This window comes from Myotis brandtii, unplaced genomic scaffold, assembly GCF_000412655.1.
Source record: "Myotis brandtii unplaced genomic scaffold, ASM41265v1 scaffold693, whole genome shotgun sequence".
Taxonomy (NCBI): domain Eukaryota; kingdom Metazoa; phylum Chordata; class Mammalia; order Chiroptera; family Vespertilionidae; genus Myotis; species Myotis brandtii.
Window position 1 is genome coordinate 788,134 of NW_005370710.1, and position 23,972 is coordinate 812,105.

Here is a 23,972-nt window from a genome sequence, read left to right on the forward strand (position 1 = left end):
TCATGTGTAAAAAGATATGCAAATATAATAGTTTCTCAACTTAATGTTTAAAATAATGAGCAATATTTCCATCAGTTACTTGAATTAATCTTTATTTGAAGAAACTGTACCATGCTCCCTAGCTAAAGAAACATTATGTTACCTAATTATTCCTAAGAGTTGAGGTTCCTATATGACTCACAAAATACTCACTAACAAATTTTCAAATATGGTTATAACCATATTTAAAAGATGAAATTTAAAATCTAATCTTTAATAACCACACATCAACATGGAGTTTTTATCCTCAAGGTTTTGAAAAAACACTTGGATTTAACCAGAGAAGCCATTTGGGAATTTGGAGGGTGCAGCTATCTAACATTTGAATCTCTGCAATTTCATTTTATTTTTAAAAATAAATTATTAGTTATTTGAACAAATTCCCATTTTAAAATCAACTTTTTCTAACCTTACAAAATACCCACATAATTGTTAAAAATATAAATACTGCAGAAATATCCTATATAATAAAAGCCTAATATGCTAAGTATCCGGCCGGCCGTTCAACCAATCAAAGCGCAATATGCTAATGATAGCCTAATGCTGCTAAACCGCTCACTATGATGTGCACTGACCACCAGGAGGCAGTCAACTGGTCGACCAGTCAGTATGACATGCACTGACCACCAGGGGTAAGACGCTCTGACCAATAGGTTAGCTTGCTGCTGGGGTCTGGCTGATTGGGATTGAGTGAGACAGGCCAGACATGCCCCGGAGCCCTCCCGCAGTCCCTCCCTGCCTGGCCAACCTCCCCAGCCCTGACAGTGCACCAGTGGGATCACTCAGCCTGGCCTGCACCCTCTCGCAATCCGGGACCCCTCGGGGGATGTCAGAGAGCCAGTTTTAGCCCGACCCAGCAGGCCAGGCCGAGGGACTCCACTGGTGCACAAATTCATGCACCAGGCTTCTAGTACAGCAAATAAAATTCCCTGCAATTACAAATGATTCCCCCCAAATACAAAACTTTAGTTTGATGCCTATTCCTACAGATTTTTACTGCATGTATAATTTATTTTTAAATAAAATGTGTCCTGGACATCAGCTACTCTAAAGATGAAGAAACTCAGCTAGCCCAGCCAGTGTAGCTCAGTAGTTGAACGTCGACCATGAACCAAGAGATCAAGGTTCAAATCCCAGTCAGGGCACATGACTGGGTTGTGGACTTGATCCATAGTAGGGGGCGTACAGGAGGCAGCCGAATGATGTTCTCATCAATATTTCTATCTCTCCTTCTCCCTTCCTCTATCTAAAATCAATAAAATAAAATATATTTTTTAAAAGAAACTCAGCTATGTTCTCTCATTCTGACCCTTAAGTTTATCCCTGCAGACACAGCGTAGAAGAAACTCCAAATCTATGAAACATGTCTTGATTTGTGTGGGGCCCCAGAAGAACCCAACCCTTCTCTCTGTATGCCTGTTGAATCTGCCTTAACTCACTAACTGCATTGTGTCGGGCTGATTGTGTTGTAAACACAATAGACTGTGTTGGCCTTCTGGATGCCCCTAATTTGTAATTACCACTGTCATATACATTCAATATCTATCTACAATGACTATCTTCTGGATACCCCCAATTTGTAATTACTGCTATCAAACACACTTAATGACTATCTACAATGTGCCAAGGGTTTTGTAGGTGGTTCTACATTTCACCTTAAAATATTCTATGCTACTCTGAGGAATCAGAGGCACAGATTAAGTAATTTGACAATGCTATACACATAATTAGAGGCTGAGCCAGGATTTGAAAAGTAGCCATCATCCGTTCTTGCCAGTCCATATTCCTAAGGGTCCTGTTCTATGCTGATCATATAAAATAAACCCTTCCCACAACAGTTGATCTCCGCCAAACTTACTTACTAGGAAAATGAACCATGTGGGCATACTAATTACCCTACCTATCTCCTGTTTAAGGCACATGACTCCACTTCATGCCCAGAAACATAATTTACTTATATCTCAAAACTTCAAAGACACTTGCTAATGATTGCCCACCCCACCCCCCCGCTTAATTCAGTAAATGTTAATAATAATGATTTACTAAGTCTTTCCAAAGTGTTTTCCATGAATTTTGCACAGGATCACAATAGATCTATTTGACACAGAAGTTATTCTGCAGAGAGGATACCATATATTAAAATATTCATTGGAAGTCTCTAAGATGGAATTCAAATATACTGATTTTTCTTTTAGTTTTTGAAACACTTTATTTTATAACCCCTTTCCTTTACATAAAATTTATAGGTACTGCAGTTACGAGAGAAAGATTTGGAAAAAGTGTTGTTCACTCGATTATCACTAATGACACAAATTTAGAGTTAGAATAACTTAACATAGACTCAAATCACTGCTTCAACATTTTTATATATTTTAACTTAGTCTCAGTTTTAGCATATGGAAAGAGAGAATAGTTATATATATTCCATAAAATTTTATAAAGGTTCAAACAGGTGACATTTATGTGGCAGATGTACAGAGTAGGACAAATTACTTGGCACATTTTCCCTTAAAAGCTAGAATCTCTTGGGTCAGGGCTAGTCTGTAGCTATGTTAACAATAAGGTGTAGTAGAAATGATAATACTTCTTCTGATAAAGTTGGCAGCTTTGACTTGGTATTGTGAAATCGTCGTCCTGTTTAAAGCACTGTAACACCAGATGCCTTTGGCGGCTGGGGCCCTGGGAACAGGTTCATGACAAGACCTGTGAGGACAAGATAAAGGCTGAGGTATACCCCAGACCCAACCACCTGAAATGAAGGTCTACGGCTGAAAACTGAACCACACGGAGACATCATGTCAACAGGAATGGTGAAGTATGAACCTCCAAATACCCCTCATCCATAAAAGCAATGGGACCAGCAGAAACTGTCAGAATCATCTCCAAAAAGTAATTGAAGGCTAGAGGTATCTGAGGAGCATTCTCTCAAGAAAAAGGACATTTTTTAGTTCCAACAGTGAGCTGCACAGCATCTTAGCTTGTCCTACTCTTGTCTCCCATGCTCCCGCCCCATGGTGCCTTTGAAAATGTGCAGCGTTACAATTATTGTAGTCAGGAAAAACAGCATCATTGGACACAATGTAGAGTGCCAACATATGAATAAGGGGTCTCCCAGAAGGTGATGAGAGAAAGAATGAGACAGAAAGAATATATGAAGAAATAATATCTAAAATTTTCCAAATTGATGACAAAGTTTAATCTACCCAACCAGGAGCTCTTTGAACTCCAAATAAGATAAACTTAATGAGATGCACACCTATCACATCATAATTAAATGGTTAAAAGCTGGATAGAGAAACCTTGAAAAGAGTGAGAGAAGTAACAAGACGAATGACTGATTTCTCCTCAGAAACCACAGAGGCCAGTAGAAGACAGTAGGATGACATACTCAAGTGCTGAGGATAAAGACTGTGAGCAAAATATTTATATCTGTCAAAAAAAAAAAAAGAAAGAAAAATAAAAGAAAAAGTCCTTCAAAAATGAAGAAGTTAGGGCATTCTCAAACTAAAAAACACAGAGATGATTTGTTGGTGACAGACATGGCCTACAACAAATAATAAACGGAACCCTTCAGGCTGGAGTGAAAAGACCCATGACAGTAACCTGAATCCATGTGAAAAATATAAAGAGAAATAGAAAAAGTCGCTATATGGATGAATATAAAGGGTTATAAATTAAGATGCTAATGTTAATTCTCAGGGTAATCACTAAAAATGTAACTCAAATAAATAAAAAAGATAGTAAAAGAAAAACAATATTTAAATAAACATACAATATCTACTTAATACAAAGAAAAAATCATGAAAAATAGAGAGGAAACAAAGACATAGGACAAAAAAATAAATAAATGAGAAAATGGCAGATGTAAATCCTACCTTTTTAATTGTAACATTACACTTTAGTGGATTAAACACTCCAATCCAAAGTAGAATGAAAAGATCCAACTATATACTGTCTGTAAGATACACACTTCAGATTCAAAGATACAAATAAGTTGGAAGTGAAAAGGTGGGAAATTTTATGTCATGCAAGTGATACACACAATAGAGCTGGAGTAGTTATATTAACGTCAAATAAAATATTAACTTTGGGCATAACTGGGTTGCAAGTCACTTGGCTGGACTGACCAGATCAAGTTCATGGTACAGTGCTAGCATAATAATACCATGGGATCAGAGATAGCTACCTGGTAGAGCATGGAAAATATCACTGACAGATGAGTTTATGTTATTTAATCTTGTGCACCTGACAAGTGAAAAAATAGAAATATTTAAAATAGAAGCATTAGTACATGTTTATTTTGTGGGGTCATTTTCCTTTGTTTTTGCACCTACATGAGATTATCAGAGAATGGAAACAAGATGAAATGCATGTCAGTAAGTAAACTAACATTTCTAGAAAACTGGCATTGATTGCTGCTTCCAGCTTGTAAGTATTGAAGACCTATCATCTTCTTGCTCTGCACAAGGCACAAACTTTCCAATCAGAACCAGAGGCGCGCAGAATGTCGTGTGCGAAGTGGGTGCTCAATTCCAACCACACACGCGTCCCTAAGTCCTGCCACACATCTTCATTCACCATGAACGTTAAGTGTCACATTTTAGGCAAATAAAAATTATTAAAATTTGACAGCTGGCAAATTACACTAACATCTGGTAACTAATCATTCTTGGCAGTTCAATAATACACTTCTCATTGCGTGGCTATTAATATTATAAAGAGCAAAATCCAAACATTATAGCACTTGACTGACACATTCCTTGAAGGGATAGAAAAGATGCACTGTTTATCTCAATGTGTAAGAAATGTCACTTTTCACATCTGAGATTTAAAGTAGACTGGAACAGAATAATTATAAACATGATGGCATCACGCAGTGCCACAAGCTAAAAAGAGAAGTGAAAATTTCTGAATTTGGAATGACATGAGAATATATTTACAGTATGTGGGGAGAATGGATAAAATCATGAAGATAGACTGCAGTCAATAATAATAAGAATAAATGACATTTATTATATTCTTAACTGTCCCTCACCTGGTATGGTACCACTTTCTTGGTTAAGTTGGCTAATAATTACAGAGTGACGTTCCAACTGTCACCTTAACAACCAGCATGACCCGGAATTGAGCTAGTAGTTAATTCATAGCTGATTCAAATGCCTGGTGTTATTTACTCTCAAGGAAGTTTTTAAAGGGGGAAGAGAATTTTACTTTCTTTTTTTTATTTCTAGAGTGATGGTTAAAGCCACTTTCATCCATCCATAAGTCACTTTCACTCACTTATAAGTGTTATCAAAGAGCATAAATACATAACAATAAAATTCTACCAAAAATAATAGTGTCCATAAAGAGAAGAGCTAAACAGGGATTGGATAGCCATCTGGATTGGTTCTGGCTTGGGGTTGTGCAAATCTCTGTCCCGGTGTGGGCACTGTTTCCATACTGTCATCTCTAATTCTGAACACCCGTTTATTTCTCACTTAACAGATTTCAGAATATTTAGTCAACCAGGAACTCATTCACTTAACTGGCTAAGTAATAAAGTAAGTATATGTAGATCTTTTACTCATTCATGTTTGCATGGGTGTGATTGTGTCAAACAAGAACATATAATTAATCACAATTTTTGGCATCTTTGTGTTTTAATATAAGTGAATGTTTTAAGAAAAAAAATACTACACTACTGAAGGTAGTGCAGATTAACAGTTTTCTATCTTGACAATACCAGGTATAGAATAACATTTTAGATAGACATAGACATGCTATCTACAAAATACTTTGTACATAGATATATTTCAGGAGGCGCATGTGGTTTGTGTCATGCTTGTATGTTAGACTGTAGAGTGGAATATTCTAAAAGTCATTGACGGCCCTAGCCAGTTAGGCTCAGTGGATAGAGTGTCACCTTGTGGACTGAAAGGTCCCGGGTTCAATTTGGGTCAAGAGCACATGCCCAGGTTGCAGGCTCAATTCCCAGGAGGGGGCATGCAGGAGGCAGCCAATGATTCTCTTTCATCATTGATATTTCTCTCTCCTCCTCCTCCTCCTCCTCCCCCTCCCCCCTCCCCCTCCCCCTCTTCCTCTTCTCCCTTCCTTTCTGAAATCAATAAAAATATATTTAAAATAAATAAAAAATAAGTCATTGACAGCTGAGAACTCATTGGCTTTCCCACATGCAGAGATGATTTATGGATGGCTTTGCGCTTCTATAACACCTGAGACTTGGTTCACCCTCAAATGTGTGAAGTGTCATTTGAAGTACACGGCGGACTCTTGATGGAATTCTCTAGGTCTTATCTTTTAAGTGTTTCAGAAATTCATATTTTAAACTTGGTAAGAACATCAGAGTAACCTTCATGCATTTTCATTGTCTACAAGCTGAAATCAAACAACGTGATTTTTTTTTTTTACAAAGAATTTATGTTCCAAATCATGGTGCTTTATTACAATAGATACCTATGTCCTATATAAAATGTATTGAAAATATTGCATTTCCACTTTTGCAATGCTAGCAAAAACTGTTCATTGGAGAGAAAATGCCATTTTATTGGTGGTAGTTTTTATTGTTTATACTTGTAATTTTTTTTTCTTTTTGGAAAATTTAAGATCTACAAAAGCCAGGTAAAAAGAACATAGACTCTGTGTGTTGGACTGGATTGGACCACAGAGGTAGTAATAACAGAGAAGTCCAAGAAATCCTTCATGGAACATGCACTGTGAGGGAGCAGGGGAAGAAAATACAGTGAAGAGAGAGAGAGGGAGAGAGAGAGAGAGGGAGAGAGAGAGAGAGAGAGAGAGAGAGAGAGAGAGAGAGAGAAAGAAAGAAAGGAAAGAAAAGAAAGAAAGAAAGAAAGAAAGAAAGAAAGAAAGAAAGAAAGAAAGAGAAATTGACTCATTTGGGATAAAAAGGCAAGAGAAGAACATGTTTCCAGGAGAGGGCTGTGTGCTGTGGCAGATGCTGCTGCCGGGTTGATGAGGGGATGGAAGAGGACAGAGAGTGGACTTGGTCACAGCTGCCAGGACCAGCTCACTCTTTTGGGGAGAGTGACCTTGTGATCAGAGTGAACTTCTCATTGAGAAGAGAATGTAAAGCATTTGAAAGAGCTCTACTATCTATGGGGCAAAGACAATGGCAGCAACTAGAACAGGAAAAGTGTAGTCAAGGGTCTTTTTTTTTCACCCCAGAAATAACAAATTTATGGAAAGTCAGCAAGAAGTCTGTACAAGGCTGAGTCGTGGAGAAACATAGCCCTTTCCATCCCCCTGCCACCCTCCCCAGGCCGCCAGAGCTGCAGACAGCAATGAGAAAGTGACCGGACTATTGATGCCCATGCCTCCTGTGCACCACATCCACCTCCTGTGTCTGGTCCGTGCTCCAGGGACCTGATGCTCCTTAGCCCTTACTAAATATTCAATAAGAATTTCCCTTAAGAAACAAAACATTGCCTAACTCTTCCTCTCTCACTCTGCCCCTTATTTTATAAAGTTTCACACCAACATTTTTTACTGCATGACCATCTTCACTCCCAGGTATGCAGGAACAAGGGGTTTTGTCTAAAAGATGTGGAATCCTTTCTATGTTTGTGAATTATACTGGAATTGCAATAAATCATTCCCAATGTTTCCTACTGGCATTGATAGCATGAAGCTTAGAAAGTTAACTTCTCAGGAATTATAATGAACTAGAGGCCTGGTACACGAAATTCATGCATGGGTAGGGTCCCTAGGCCTGGCCGGCGATCGGGGCCAATCTGGGCCTTCCAGCTGCTGGCTGCTGGCCAGAGCCTTGGGGCCTTCCTTCATTCCACGTCGCCCCCTGGTGGTCAGCGCACGTCATAGCAAGTGAGCAAGCGAACTCCTGGTCTCCCGGTTGAACTCCTGAGGGGACACTTTGCATATTAGCCTTTATATATATAAAAGATTATTCCTGGCTTTTACTATAGCATCCATAGCATGAAGCTCAGAGGGTTAACATCTCGGGAATTGTTATATCACACAATGCACTACTGTCTCATTGTGAGGCCTGAAGAATCATAGGTCTCCACGCTGTCACAGAGGGCCTGTGAACACACCTCAGCAGTACAACAAGTTCTCTTCTCTGTACTACTGGCCTCCACGTTCCATTTACAGAACAAGAAGAACAAAGCATAAGCTAGTTGTGGTGGTGAAATTTGGACAAACCTGAGTTGGAACTCTTGCTCTGCTGCCTATGAGCCGTGTGACCTGGCAAACCCACGGATTCCTCCTATCTACCCAACGGCTGCAGGGTTGAATGGAGAAAATCCATGTCAGTGCCTTGTGCCTGATGGATATTACTGAGTGTTCAGCATGTAGTAGGCGGTGTTATTATTATTTGGGTTGCTATGGCTATGTTTTTAGTTATGATGCATTGAGATGCCCATGGCATAAATAGATGAATATGCTTATCTCATGGGGATATGATTTTTAAATTTTCAAGTGTTTGGAAAATACACATAAATTTGAAGAGAAATCCTATTTAGAACAGAGAAGACTTTATTGTATTTATATCATTGTGGCCTGTTTAATCTAAAGCCTCAAGGTTGGTAGGGATTTTTTTGTCCTTCAAATTATCCCTCCTCCAACCCATTTCTCTCTCTCTGTTACTCTCAGAGTGTCTGACAGTAGAAAATGCCGCCTCTTGTTGGACCTTGCCCTCCCAGCTGCTGCTGCTGGACTCTGGTTCTGGAGCATGACAGCCGTCAGCAGTGAGCTTATCCTGTGAAACCACTCATTATGATTTCAATTTTGAAAAAAGCTGTTATCTCTCTATTCCCTTTGTGTTTTCTCTTCTTTGTAGAACATGGTTTCTACTTTCACATGGTTTATAGTCAGTTCAGCATCTCAGTGCCTCTCCTCAGTGCCAGCATCTGAGTGCGTTCAAGTTTTCACAGAAGCAGACACCACACCTGAGTAGCTCATGGCAGAGAACTCCAGCCCCAGCCTCCTCTCCTTCCTCCTCCTCCTTTTCCTCAGCACAGCATACCCACAACCACACTGTGCCATTGGCCAATGAAAAGGATTATCCGTTGAAGGTATCCCCTACTCAAATCTTATTCCCACCACAAACTCGGTGGTCCAATTGTTGATCTCATATCCAAAACATTGCAGTTATCTATTATATGTTTCATTCCACCTTTTGGTCAATTGAAATGTTTCTCTAGTATTTATTTCTTTCATTTGTTCTGCCAGAATAAATCAGTAAATCTATAATTGACATTACAATTTAAACTTCCATCCTCCTTAAAACCTGTTGTTTCTTTTGTAATCAGAAAAGCAGGTATTAGAAAGGCGGGAGGGAAAGGAATGGGACTAGAATTGGTCAGAGAATAAGGTGATCCCCAAAAGAAAGAGTGAGAACTGAAGGTGTGTGCTGGAAATAGTTTTTAATTCTTTATTTTGATCATACTGAGTTATTTTTTTGTGACTCCTATAAAGACTGAGATAAGTGAATCATAACTTGTACAATTATCTTGTACTATTCCATTTTACTTTTAGAAAGTCATTTTTAAAACATTTCAAATGGATTTTGAGGTCAACAGGGCCCATACAACCTGGGATATTTTTTTTATACCAAGAAACAGGGACATCAGAGTTTCTGAGAAGCCATGGGTCATTTAGTCTGTCCTTTACCCTCAAACACAAGTGCAGCTCAACATGTACGGCACATTACAACACGCTAAATTCAGTGTATGTTACATCTTGGTCTTCTGGTTTTGAAATGCAATAGCATTTCAATACATTTGCAAATAAAGTGCACCCCTTTAATGTAAAATTGCTTCATAAATGGATGTTTGGATAAATGCTCTTTTAGTGACGTATACTCAACAGTGAGTTTCATCAGCTGTAAAAGACTAGAGTAAATACAAAATTGCAGAAGCAAACCCATTTTCCTTTTATACGATGCTTAAGTGTGAACATTACTATCCTTAAACAGACTTCCCACAGGGAGCCTCGCTCGTGCATTGGCACACACGAGATGTGGGGTGAGCTTTCAGGGGCACAGTGAGCTGGCGTTAGTCACAAGGGCCGGTTTATCAAACACCGATCCATTCGCCTCCCTCACTAGCCCTGTGGGTACAGCAGTGGTATCCCCGCTTATCCCCGTAGAACACACAGTGATGTGTGCATACAGTGATGAAAATATGCAGTCATGATCCTTCATGTATAATATGTAGGTTGTGTGCTTCCAACTACGCTGGTTCTTTCACGGAAAGACTGTGAACAACTGTGTTCCCTAAAAGAGGTCCTGTCTGCACTCACACCTCAGCTACTGCTTTCCCGTCAAGGTGTCCATAGAAGAGGCCTGGGCAAGTCCCTTCACACCTGGAATCTCATCCCCTGGACCAGAGGGTGTCCCTGAGGGTCCCATCTCTCAGGTCACTGTGGAAGGGAGCAGAGCCAGCGCCCAGGCTCAGCAGCTGGGACACAGGGGAAGGTGCTCAGCATTACCAGAGTGACAGAAACAAGACATGATGGCTCCTGGCTGCTCTCAGAGTGACACCTGTTCCTGAGGATGAGCATTGATGGAGTCAATAAAGAGATGGAACCTCTGGCCCGGCCTGAGCCACGGGAAGCACTGGCATCGCCATGTTAAGGGCGTTTGGAAGAACATCAGCCAGGCCACCGAAGAGAAGGGGCCTGGGGCGGATGGGACCGAGAAAAGAAACTGCTTTAGTTGTGACAGGAGCAGCAGGTATGGAGGAAGAAAATCAAATTATTCCTAACACAAGCAAGACAGAGTGGGGATAAATGAGCCATAGGGAAATGAGAGGTACTTAGAGAAAATTGCTCAGAGCCCTCAGAGCCGCTGGCACCAGCCTAATGCCAACAGAGGAAGTGCTTCCGCAATCACTCTCTGTTAATTTTACGGCAAGCCAACGGTAAATGCTCCGTCAAGTTTCTTGGGATAAAAATCAAACATTTCTATTCACCATAGTCCAGGCTGTATGAAGGAATAATTTGGGTGATCAGAAATTAAAATGGGGCAGGCCCTAGCTGGTTTGGCTCAGTGGATAGAGCATCGGCCTATGGACTGAAGGGTCCCGGTTTGATTCCAGTAAAGAGCACGTGCCTCAGTTGCAGGCTGGATCACTGGTCCTGGTCAAGGTGCGTGTGATAGGCAACCAATTGATGTGTCTCTTTCACATCAATGTTTCTCTCTCTTTCTGTCTCTTTCCCTTCCTTCCACTCTCTCTAAAAATCAATGGAAAAATATCCTTGGGTGAGGATTAACAAGAACAGCAAATGCAGTAGCATGCCAGACCTTCCAAATGATCACTGACATGTTACATCTTCTCAGCTAACATGGTTTTTGAGAAGATCAGCTAGATTTAGGTTTATTCAGAAGATCAGCTAAAGCAACACTGGGCTCCATGTACAACGAGCCAGGTCGCTTTACTGCCTTTACATTTGCATGGCTATTTCTCTCTGCTCCCACTGGACCAAGAGCTTCATGACACTTGAAACTCTACATGGATTCCTTTGATTTGATAGAAGCCCCACGTGCCTGGTGTGAACTGGCCTCTATGTCCAAACTTTACAATAGTGCTCAAATAGTTTCATGTTACACTTCCACACCCCTAATGCTAGGATGCACCCCAAAACTACTTTAAAAATATTTTTTTTATTGATTTCAGAGATGAAGAGAGAGGGAGAGATAGAAACATCAATGATGACAGAGAATCATTGATTGCCTGCCTCCTGCAGGCCCCCTACTGAGGATCAAGCCCGCATGTGCCCTGACCAGGAATCCAACCATAACCTCCTGGTTCATAGGTCGATGCTCAACCACTGAACCACACAGGCTGGGCTAAGACTACTTTTTAAGCAATTTTTATCAACTGGGAAAAAATCAGAGCCTGGACATAGCAGAGAGCCTCTGAAGGAGCTCATGGGATTTATCAGAGCTGGTAGGTCATAGGATTATAGACCATTTGCAAACAACTGGGCTGTAAGCCAGTTAGTGCTACTGCTGTGTGGAAACAGGAAGTATGATGAGGGGCATAGAGAACACAGTGGTAGAGGTCCTGTTCTCAAATACAGAACACTCACACCTGAGAGAACCTGAATGAAAAGAAGGACAAGCCAGGGGCTTTGTGGAGAAAGAGCAATAAAATCCAAGGAGATGATGATATCAAAGTTTTGAGTGTCCTGGTGTAGCAAGGAGGCCAGAAGGTCTAGAACAGAGTGGGGACAGGGAGGCAGGTGGGAAGTGCGATGGAGCAGGGGTGAAGGCTAGACCAAAAAGAACCTGTAGTTCATGGTGAGGGGTCTGGAGTTTTGAGTGAAGCCACCACAGGGTTTTGGAAAGAACATCAGTGTGATCTGATCACATCGGGATGCCTTCTGCCAGCATGAAGGGAAAAAAGAGCAGGGGAACCCAGATAGAAGCAGGGAGACCCATTAGGAGGCATCCCAATGGCAGGAGGTGACCATGGCTTCTTAGCTCAAGATGTTAACAGTGGGATTGGTTATAAGTGGTTGGATGTGGCATATATTTTAAAGCAGAAGTGGGGGATATTTTTTCTGCCAAGGGCCATTTAGATATTCTTAACATCATTTGCGGGCCATACAAATTATCAACTTAAAAATTAGCCTGCTCTATTTGGTCCAAGATTTAATTAACTCACCCCAAAGCCTTGGCAAGACCAGACCAAATCATTTTGCGGGCCTTATATGGCCCATGGGCCGGATGTTCTCCACCCCTGATTTAAATGAAGATCAATGCTGTGGTTTTGTTGTTGTTGTTGTTGTTTGAGAGGAGGGGGTAAGGTGTGAGAGAGAAATCGGGAATTAAAGATATCTCCAAATATTATTTTCCCTGAATAGGTGGAGACCAGGCTTACCACTTCTTGAATTTGCAAGTGCTTTGTAGTCAAGGAGCAGATTTAAGGAAGGGTGGGTGGGGAGAGAACACCGTGCCTCTGGCTCATTCTCAGACTTTCTCTGCAATCACTCTTGACTCATTTTGCTCCAACAAAATTATCTTTCTTGCTGTTCCCTGACTGTAATGAGCTTTTACCCTCCTTGGAGCCTTTACATTTGTCGAGTTTGGAGAAAACAATGCTCAGGATGGCTATTAGACATCCATGTGGAGATGCTGTGGGGGCATTTGGATCTAGTGGATGGGTTCAGGGAAGAGGTATAGACAGCAGACACACATTCAGGAGGACATAGATGAGGAGAATGAGACCCCAGAGGAGCACTCTGCTACATAATAAGGTGGGGGAAGAGCAGGGACTAGGAAGCCAGCAGGGTGTCTAGAGGGAAGGGCTGATAAGCAGTGTCCAATCCTCCTGACAGGCCCCGAAGAGGAGGATGAGAATCAGCCTTGCATTTGACAGGTGCCTTACTCGTTTGGTGTGTTCTTTTTTAAAAAAATACCTTTTTCTTGATTTCAGAGAGGGAGAGAGGGAGAGGGAGGCAGAGAGTGAAGAGGGAGAGGGGGAGGGAGAAACATCAAAAAATCCTGCCCAGGAATCGAACCATGACCTCCTGGTTCATAGGTTGACGTTCAACCACTGAGCCACTCCAGCTAGGCCCCTGATGTGTTCTTTACCCTGGTGCAACCCCACCTTGTTTTCTAAGATGCAGGCAAAGCATTAAGTCTTCCCTTTATTTATAATCTTTGTTTCATTTCTCAACTTCAAAATAAGAGATTAGAATTCAGAAAAAAATGACTTGGATATGTTTTTCCTTAAAAAAAAAGCATATTACCACTAGGACATAATAAATGTCTATATATTTTAGGGGCTCAGCAAACAAAATTTTAGATAAAAATGAGAAACAAAGGAGGGAGGGAAGGAAAGAGAAAGGGAAGGAAAGAAGGAAGGAGCTTTCTCGAATAAAATGTTTTTCCAGATCCTCTTCCTTTGCTAAGATATTGCTAGGTGACTAACGAATTTCAAGTAAGACACTGATGCCCCGTGATGGCTCATTGTGTTACATTTTCTGCCCAAGGAAACATGGATTTTAGTGGGGAATTCCTGGAGATAAGAATTTTTTAACATAAAGGACAAAATTCATGATCTTGCAGCATTTTAATAAGCTAGAAAGACCTCCCTTTTACCTCTCATGTCCTTCATGAAGGTGACTACTCCCATTTCTATAGGCAGAGTATGGGCCCTTCCTGCACAACTATGATGCGGTGGGATTTCTCAGCCACTCTCTGACAGTTGTCTGCCTCAGCTGCAATGTAGCTGAAAAGGTTACAAGAGTGAGCAGGTAGTATGTTGTTAGGGCACTGAACGTGAGGGTTAAACAAGCCACGTGTAGCTCTTCCCTATGTTTTTATAAAGACCAAAAGAAATGAAAGTATCCCAACTTTTGAAATCCAGTTCAAGATGACCCATGCTGCCCTAAAATAAATCAGCTGAATCTCATTTTATGGAACCAGAGAGTATTTTTAAAATTAAATTAGATGTCAGTGTCACCAACAGCTTCATTCCTTTTCAGAAAGGGGGGACACTGGACTCAAAATGATATTTGTCACCACATCAAGTTTCTTGTCATCACAGAACCTCTAACATGAAAAACAAGGTATTTTTTTAGATATTTTCACATTTGCAGTATAAGGTAATCATCAACACAACTTACAAAAGGGTTATCGTTGCCCAAACTAAATGTTAAATTGATCTGTGTACAAGATGGTCTCCTATAATACATGCTTCCACCCACATCATCGAAGGAAAGGAAAGCCGGTGACACCTGCCATTGGTAGAGTGAATAATGACCAGTGGAGGTTATGCTGTGGCACTTATTATTCCACTAGAGGCCTGATGCACAAAATTCATGCAAGAGTAGGCCTTCCTTCCTCAGGCTGCCGGCACCGGCTTCCCTCTGGCACCCGGGACCCAGGCTTCCCTCGCAGCCCCAGCTTTGTCTGGAAGGTCGTCTGGTCTAATTAGCATATTATGCTTTTATTATTATAGATGAATATAAATAACCCCAGTAGGACACAGGCAGAGAGGTGACGAAAGGTATGATATTTTGAAGGTGACGTAGAGCACAGGAAATGGGCTCTGATGTGGGAGAGTGATGAGAAAGGAGTGTGAGACTAGACAAGTAGGCTGAGGCCACTGTGAGAGGAACCTGCGTACTCTCCAAGGGTGTGGACGTGATTCCACAGCCAGGATGCAGGCGGGGCTCACCTCATCCACCAGCTCTGGCTGGTAGGGACCCCCTGATGGTCTCTGTAGAATACCCAGCACACCGTCTAGGCTCAGGGTAAAAACTAGTTATTAATTAGCAAAACTATTGGTCAATGGCTTTATGTCTGTTTGCATTTACTGAACTCACCCTATGTAATAGTGGTCTTTGATCTTTCTTTCTTTCTTTCTTTCTTTTTTTCTTTCTCTCTATTTTAATGTTTTTATTGATCTCAGAGAGGAAGGGAGAGAGAAAAAGAGAGAGAAAAATCAATGATGAGAGAGAATCATTGGTAGGTTGCTTCCTACATGCCCCAACCTGGGCACGTGCCCTGACTGAAAATCAAACCATGACCTCCTGGTTCATAGGTCAATGCTCAACCAATGCGCCACACCAGCTGGGTCAAGATTCTTTTATTTAGTCAGACTGAAATATCAAGGCTTTGCTCTTGGAAAAGACGACTGATGACAATGACTAGATGGAATGGAGACAATGGAAGAGGAAGATAGGGCTGCATAGTAATTCAGTTAAGTGAGAGGAAGAGCACAAAAATTAAGTTAGTGGTAGGAGAATTTATTTTTAGAAATTGAATGAATTATATCAGATCTCCATTCCAGGAATAGTTGATGAGGTCACATTGTGTCTATCTACTAGATTTTTCTAGGAGAAAAGTTGAATGTTTTCCAAAATATCATTGATTCCTATAAGCCTCTAGACAAGGGGTTTCTTAAATTTCTCTCCTTCACCTTTTTAGGAAGAACAAAAGTCCTAAGACAAACATAGGTGAGAGAGAGCTACCGCTCATTTCACAAATTCCCTCCTCTAATGAGAATAAAAATTAACTTATAACAAAGAAGAAAGAGGGCTGAAATAACACTTCAGGTAATAATAGCACAAACAATTAAAAGCAATGGCAGTTGAAACAATGATTGGTCCAACACAGCAATGATCATATAGTATGTTGCTGAAAACTGTAAAACTCCAATCACCTAAGTGAGCTTAAGTTTGCAATACTGCTAAAAATATGAGGCCATATGACTTCTAATGGAAGACAGAAATAAGTCCTCCATGAATTCTAGTAACTCCTTAATTTTAAATAATGAATATGTTGTAATAATTCTGATAATTCATTGAGAGGCTCTAAAAGGTAGCCCTTAGTTTTAGGGAATCCTATATAATAAAAGCCCAGTGACCATAACGGTGTAACGACCAGAACGACCACTCAACCAGTCGCTATGAGGTGCACTGATCACCTCTCAGTCCCTCCCCCCGGCCTGCAGGCTCCTATCTCCGGGTGTCGAATGGAGAACCACAGGCAACTGGGGTGGGTGGCAGCAGGGCGGGACTGGTGACTGGCGAGTGGGCAGAAGATGGCCCTGATCACAGGCTAGGCTTAGGGACCCTACCCGCACGATTTCATCTAGTTATTATATAACTAGAAGCCTGGTGTACGAAATTCATGCAAGGGGCTTGGCCCTCGAAGCCATGGTGGCTTGCCTCAGCCCTCGCAGCCCCGGCTTCATCTGGAAATGTTGTCTGGAAGGACGTCCGGAAGGTTGTTAGGTTGTTCGGTCTAATTAGCATATTATGCTTTTATTATTATAGATAACAGAACAACCATTCTCATTTATTAATTATTATGTTTCAGGCACTGGACTGTGTCACATATTTGTTTAATCCCAATAAAAGGTAGACAGTTTTCTTTCCCATTTTGCACAAGAGGAAGCAAAGATGGAGAGATGAAAGAGCGCCCGCTGGGATCAGGTATGATTAAGTGTTGGTGGGGCCATTAATCTAACCTGGGAGCCTTCCCTCCCATCAGCACTCTGTCTTCATCCCAGTGGACTTGAATTGAGGTGCTGGCTTTGTTTAGTTGGTTTAGACTCTGGTTTAGAATTCACCAGGAGGGTCTTGGAGCTGCTGTTCCTACTTTGGGAAACACTACTTTTTGATCTCATTACTCTCCTGCCACACATGGCTAACAAATGGCATGCAGGGGCCTTGAGTTCTTGTGCAAATCCTACCAATGCCACCAAGGGGATCCTCACTGAACTTAACCTGATGTAAATGATCTCTGCTTCTTTTTATCTGAACTACATATGGGTTCTTGGGCATGTGTACTTAATTTTCTCACACACTGACTTCTGAGGTTGTTTTCTAAGGTGTGGATCCAGACTGAAAAAATCATAATTGCTGCTTCACTGTCAGTCATTTCTTTATCTTCCTGCAGGTGATCCTGGAGAACCTTCCGGAGGAATGAACCTGGCCATTTCCACATCTGCATGATAATCACTTCCACCATTTCCAGTAGGATACAGGGAAGCTATTTATGGGTCTCAAGAAGGTAAACATTTAAAAGGAACAGACTGCTATATTTATCATCCTTTACAGGAAATGCAAAGCTCTTCACAATGCACAACCAACAGATAGGCTCAAAAAAGACACCGCAAATTTAATAAGCTGCACTGTCTCTTCCTGATTTCTATTTACTATGTGTGCATATGGGATTTGGGCGGCTTCTCTTTTTATATTTTGTAACAGGAATTTCAAGAGAAGGAATGAATAAAAAGCAGTGTGAGCTCTGCATCTTGAGAAATTATATTTTTCATTAATTTTTCAGCCTCTTGTAGCACTGTCTTAAGTATCAAAGCTCCTTTGGGTGATTTGGAGAATTATTGCTGTTGTAGGTGAGGCAGGGAATCCTGGTGCATGAATCACTGATTGTACACAGTGAAACAACAGTCATATTTCCAATATGTAAATATGTGTGTGTGTGTGTGTGTGTGTGTGTGTGTATTCATACATGTGCCTATATGCACCTTCATTTATGTGCCTCTATATCCGTGGCTATAGTTATGTCTATAGCTGCACACCTGCTCCCAAGGGCTACATGAAAACCAGCTCACCTCCACACAAACCTACAAATTCTGATTCAGTCTCATTCACATGGAGTCAGTCTTATGTTTCTAGAACTTCCTGATTTTCAGTCCCCGTTGAATCTAGGGAAGTTTAATGAATTTCCAGACATAAATTCAAATACAGCATGTCAGCAAACAACTGATACCAAGGCATATTCCTTTTGTAAGTACCCCAGCACACAGCAATTTATTTGTTTCATGTTTCTTTGTTCAAATTCTGACAGTTTGACCACAAGATCCCATAATGTGTCCAACTTACACTCTTTGTCTTTTTTAAATATATATATTTTTTATTTCAGAGAAGATGGGAGAGGGAGAGAGATTGAAATATTAATGATGATAGAGAATCATTGCATGCCCTCTACTGGGGATTGACCCTGTGGCAAGCCAGCACGGCCATGGCATACTTAGTGCCACGTTGGGTGCCATATGTGCCAAGCCAGAGTCTTGGAAGTTGAGACCTACTCAGCATCCTAGAGATGTTTTCTCGAGGACTAGGAGTGCTTAAAATAGTATCGCATGCAAAAGTCACACAGCTGCCAAGCAACAGTCCAGCATTTTGACCCAGATCTCCTGATTCCAGATGGTTATTCTACACAAATGGCAGTCAGTTGTCATATTTGAAATGGTTCATTCATGAAATAATAATGTTCCAAAAATGAATATAAATCTTGAAATAGCAGCTCGGGTGAAATAGAGTCATGGCAAAGAGTAGATTTTTCTGCCAGGCTGGTGTGGCTCAATGTTTGAGCGTCGATCTATAAATGAGGAGGCCACGTTTCGATCCCCAGTCAGGGCACATGCCCAGGTTGCTGGCTCAATCCCCAGTACAGGGCGTGTAGGAGGCAGCCTATAGATGATTCTCACATCATTGCTGTTTCTATCCCTTTCTCCTCTCTCTTTCTCTCTGAAATCAATAAAAATGTTTTGTTTTGTTTAAAAAGTAGATTTTCTGCATCTGTAATTTCCAAGGCCTTCTACACTTATTAACAATGACTCCATTCACAGGAGATCAGCTGTGGTGGAATGAGACTGAGTTTGGAGACATATCTCTAGAAATAAATTTCCTGTTTAACCTCTGTGGTGAGCAACAGTGCACACAACCCCTAAGCATGAGTAACCCTGCTCTTTAACAACAAGTATTATCTGTTATCGCTAACGTGGATGGTGCACAAGTCATGTGGCTTAGGGACAATGAGCTATTTTCTAGCCAGCGTGTCCAAGCTCCGCCATTTTTCGACTACAGAGAAATGCTTCACCCCTCGGACAAACTGCTCCTGCGAGGATCCATCATAAATCAATGGTAAGGAAGATCGATGTGAGTACTGCCCGCAGGGTGAAGGAATGAGGCCTTTCAGACAGGAATCATTATCATGAGGCTGACCCTGCACTAGTATAAGCCACTCTCCACAAGGTAGTCAGGAGTTGCTAAGAGCAGAGGCCACTGAGGCATTTCCACCTTGGATGAGGCCTTTTCCCTTCCTCAGTGATAGAGAACGGAGGCAGGGAACCGTAACTGATGACAAGGAAAACGGGAACTCAGTGTAGTGGAGAACATAATCCTTGTAGCAGAGAGTAGAAGGGGCATCTTCTCATCCATTGGAGCAGAGTCCACCTCTCCAACACATCCATGATGGCCCGAATCATCCTTTCCATGGGATAGTGCATCCCTGGTTGGTGGGACACCAGCCCTAAGGAATCCCCAGCTGTTCGCACGGCTTCTCCGAATCCTTCTACTGCAAAGTCATGTGGATCACTTTTCCTCCAGGGGGGAACATTCACATCTCTCTTGACATGCCAAAGGAAGAGGGTGGGAGTTTGAGATCAAGTTGCTGTTCTTTTCCTCTCTTTCAAGAGCTGGTGGTGTTGAATAATCTCATCTCTCATTTATATTTTTATTTTCATCTAAAGCAATGCTGCTTTAAAGAAAAACGTGGAGATCTTTTAATATTCCCACAGGAAGCGTTTGCATTTCTGAAGGGCTGTTTTACTTCCTGGAGCTTATTCAGTTTCTGTTTAATTTGTGCAGGAATAAAACAAGTTTTAAGAGTGTTGATGCAACAATTATATGAACATGTAGAAAAGAAAGCTAGATGCTAAGACACTTCAGAGGGCAAAAAGGCTTGTATATTAAATTTGCACAAAGAAATCCCCTTTCTTAACTAGAACCATCACATGATTTTCCAACTAAGAAACAGAAGGAAACGGCATTAAAATGGAAATAGGGGCCATTTGGTTTCAAAGCCTCATTTTGAAAGAGTCTGACTGGTATCTCCTGATCCTTTGTAAGAACCTTTAAAATGCCCCGGATTTGAGTCTGACAGGAGAATGCTTGGTCACTGTTGATGCTGCCTAGGGTATAAAACGTAAGCATGGAATCTCCTCTCCAAAGGGTTTCAGAAATAGCTCAGGCGATGGCAACTGTGCTTCTGCCCAAAGCAGGCACCAATCAGAAATCTCCGAGTCCTGCCTCCATGTGTATCCATGATTACTCTAGGAAGCTGGAAACACCCAAAGGTGAAGGGGGAGTCAACATAACTTTTACCTCTACCCAGACATATGGAAGGTATTTCTCTTACTGTATATAATAATATGCAAATATAAAAGCAGAAATTATTGGTGGTAATACTTTTAACAGAATGGTGCTATCTTTTATATAAACTTAATATAGTTGTATCTAGATCTGTTGTCCACCCTGCCCAGTGGTGGACAGTATTATGTCCCTATCACCAATGGGAAGTCGGCTGCAGAGTGCACTGCTGTCAGAGGGAAGACAATGCAGTGCTGAAATCAGGCCTTCCAGTTCTTACTATTAGCGACATCGGTGTTTTTGTTGTTTAATATATTTTTTATTGATTTCATAGAGGAAGGGAGAGGGAGAGATCGAAACATCAATGATGAGAGAGAATCATTGATTGGCTGCTTCCTGTATGCACCCTCATTGGGGATTGAGCCCGCAACCCGGGCATGTGCCCTGACCAGGAATCGAACTGTGACCTCCTGGTTCATAGGTCAATGACTGAGCCACACTGGCTGGGCGGTGTTGTATTTTTTAATCCAGACGAGTATTTGTGTGATGTGGGTGCTAAGTGAGGTCACCCTCAATGTTAGAAATGACGGCACTGAGGAACTTGGACCACAGGTCTCCTGTGCTTTCTGACAACTCGGGGCCTCCTGAAATATCCTGATTACATCCGCCAGTGCTGGGTTTCTGCTTCTGCTGCACCTTCAGGCTCACCTGTGGTTCACCTGGGTGTCCTGTTCTCTGTTCTAGCTCAGCTACACCTGTGGCCTGGCCATAGCAGCCGTTCTAAAGACTGTAGGCCACTGGAAACTGAACATTGGGTCATGAATATTAGTCATTCATTCTGAGGGTCCTTCAGTCACTCCTTCCATGTCCACTCCTGGTGGATGCTTTTCTTCTGTGGACTTCAGACGCCACATTGTCAGGCTCCCTCTTCCTCTGGAAACCCATTTCTTTTCTCTTCATCTCCCACTTCCTCTTCTTTACAGGAAACTCAACTTTTCTGTCTCTTTATTTTGCTGCCTCTTTCAATCCATGACATTAACACCTCACCTCCTATTCCAGTTTAGTACCTGTCTTGTCTGCCTATTCCCTCCACCAAAGAAAAACTCCTCCATGGCCAGGCAGAGACCTACCTTCGGGGTCAGAAGCCAAGTGTTTGTTGAATGACTCAGCGACTGAAAAAAGTCTGTAACACTTCCCTCCTCTCAGTATTACCCCAGCCCTAAGGCATATCTGTTTTCATTTAGGCTATTACATTAGAGGAGGGTTTTTTTTCTTATAAGTTTCAAATACCAAATTACTACTGTAATCTCCTGGCTAAAATGTCTGCAGTATTTCTGGAAATCTCCATGGCTGTCTATCAAGATGTATTGTCCGTTTATTGGTTTTTGTCTTGGTTTTTTTGCAAACTTTTCCTAGACTCCCTGGGGCTCACCAACTTCATTTTTATTGTTCTTCCTTCTCAAGTAGCTTAATAACAGATCTTAAGACAGCCAACAGGTGAGTATATGTAAAGGTATACAGATGAAAACAATAAAACAGATGGTCCAAATGGCCCTCTATTTAAATATAGTCTGATTCACCGTGAGTGCAACAATATGCTTTTAGAGAGAAAAATTAGGCAATTGTGTTTAGAATACTCAACTTTATGTAACTTATGAAGCAGTGATCCCATCCAAGGATTCATACTGTGAATGTGTATGTTCAGTTGTGCAAAGTTAAAAAGAAGGACACTGGTTACTGAGAGTTAATGAAAAGGGTCGGATACTAGAAATCACCTAAATGTCCGTAAGCAGCACCTTTGTTTCCTAGAATATGGCCCATCCACAGATGAAATATTATGCAGCCAGGTTCCAAGAAAACCTGTATCTCATTTCCTAAGCTAGGCCTTATACCTAGGGAATAAAAATTGTAATAACCATAACTTCCAATTAATGTTACCAAGGTAAGTAGACACCTATCTCAGAAAAACACATTAAACTAATAGTGGGAAGAAAATATATCCAAAGCTTAGAGAAATGCAGAAGGACAACCGTGAGCCTTCCCATGGCATCTTCCTAGGAGCCACACCTGCCGTCCACCTGCTGCTCTGGGGAAGGGAACTCTGCCAGGTGGTTAGGGCCCAAAACCTATCATCCTGTAAACTCACTAGTAACTATGATCCACCCAGAAGTTATGGTTTGTTGGTCTGCTGGTTTTTGGCCTTGTGGACATTAACTTACTTATATGTTAGTTGTCTTTTTTTCCCCCTCTTCCTCCCACAGAGTATATAAATCCCATTTCCCAAGTCCCTTTTCTTTGAACCTGCTTTGTTGTCCTGGTTCTTGCGTTAATGAGTTGAAAAAACAAGCCTCGAGAGAGGCAGCAGAGCCACAATGGGCAATGGTGATTCACAGCCGTCACAGCCAACTGGACCTCCCCCAGGAACAGGTGGAATGATTCAATCAGCTCTGATGTTGAAACAAAACAGCTCCCATTTGCAGCTGCTAGCAAAACATATGTGCCACCTCCCCACCATGTGGCAAGAAAACCTGTTCCTTGTGGTGAGACATAAAAAAGTTCAGGAAAGTAACATAACTATCTGAATGTTGTATAATATTTTCAGTGGAGGATCAAGTTATGAAATTTTCCTTCTGAGTGCCTACACAGAAAGAGAGGCAGGATGCATTGTTACATAGAAAGGTACAATTTTGAACAGTATTTCTACTATGATCTACATCTGGGGAAATAGATACAAGACTACACTTAAAAAATACATACTGAATTACACACAGACACATGCACACCTAACACTGGAAAACAAATACCTAACTATTCCAGTGGTTATCTGTGGGATCAAAGATGAAATGAGATTTCTTTCTATATTATATAGTTTATGAGATAAATTCTTTAGGGGGATGGAATATAAAATATTTAAAAATAAATCAGGGAAATATTTTTTATATATATATATGGCTAAGTGTCCATCCTTCCCTCTGACCAGTAGCTATGACATGCACTGACCCCCAGGGGGCAAACACTCAATGCAGAAGCTGACAAGATACACACTGGCCATTTAAAAATAAATGGCACCACAAACCTGGCCCCGACAAACCAACATTCGGCTTCCCCCAAGTGGGACACAGGCCCCACCACCACCCCGGAGCGACACCCTACCAAATCGCAGTCAACAGACCCCATGGCGCAAAATGTGGCCCACGGCCCAGCCCAGCCCTGAAATGGTCGCTATGGGTGACGGGTAATGACATCACGTACCAACGCCTAGCTTCCTCTCCCTAGTGACTAGCCTCCTTGGAGTTTCTTCAGCCCAGGAACCCGAC